Below are 674 nucleotides of genomic sequence, written 5' to 3'. Positions count from 1 at the left end.
TAAGCTTTCTGTGATTGGACTCAAGCCTGGAAATTGCATGCTAGCTATATGGATCATCACCAAAGGGAGGTACATCATGAAGATCTTCATAATTCTGTGCCATAGAAAGATAAGCATGTTCTGATAAGGCTTTCTATGCTCTCTAGTGCAGAGATTTGCTTGCCAGTTTGCTCTCAGATAGTGCAACAGCAGGCAAAATGGGATTAAAATAAGGCAAAACTTAATTTTAACAAGTTAAACACCAGAAAGAACAGTTTTAGCTTTGTGAGCAATTCTAGTACAGAATACTGTACCCGCATGATCATACTGGACACTGACCTTTACAATAGCACTTACTAAGAGCCTTATGCCTGATTTCTGTGATTACAGCAGCCAGCACTCGTATAAAGTTGCTGTTGAGCACATACCAAGGCTGTGCCCAAGGACACGCAAACCTCCTATGTTTGTCATCTCTGGGGTTGCTGAAAAAAGTGAAGACTCTCCAGAAAAAAGGTGTTATCTTTGGAAACATGGCTCTGAAATGTCACGTCTGAGAATACAAATCTGGGATAATGAAAGGCGACTGAAGGTTCATGCAGGATGTTATGAAGAGATGGTCTCCGTTGCTTTTTTCCCCCCACAGAAGCCTCCTCTGAGTTTTTTTCTGACTGCTGACCTTGACAGGAGACAGGATG

The sequence above is a fragment of the Cuculus canorus genome, unplaced genomic scaffold (assembly GCF_017976375.1).
Source record: "Cuculus canorus isolate bCucCan1 unplaced genomic scaffold, bCucCan1.pri subtelo1, whole genome shotgun sequence".
In the NCBI taxonomy this organism is placed as follows: domain Eukaryota; kingdom Metazoa; phylum Chordata; class Aves; order Cuculiformes; family Cuculidae; genus Cuculus; species Cuculus canorus.
This window is presented reverse-complemented; position numbering follows the sequence as displayed.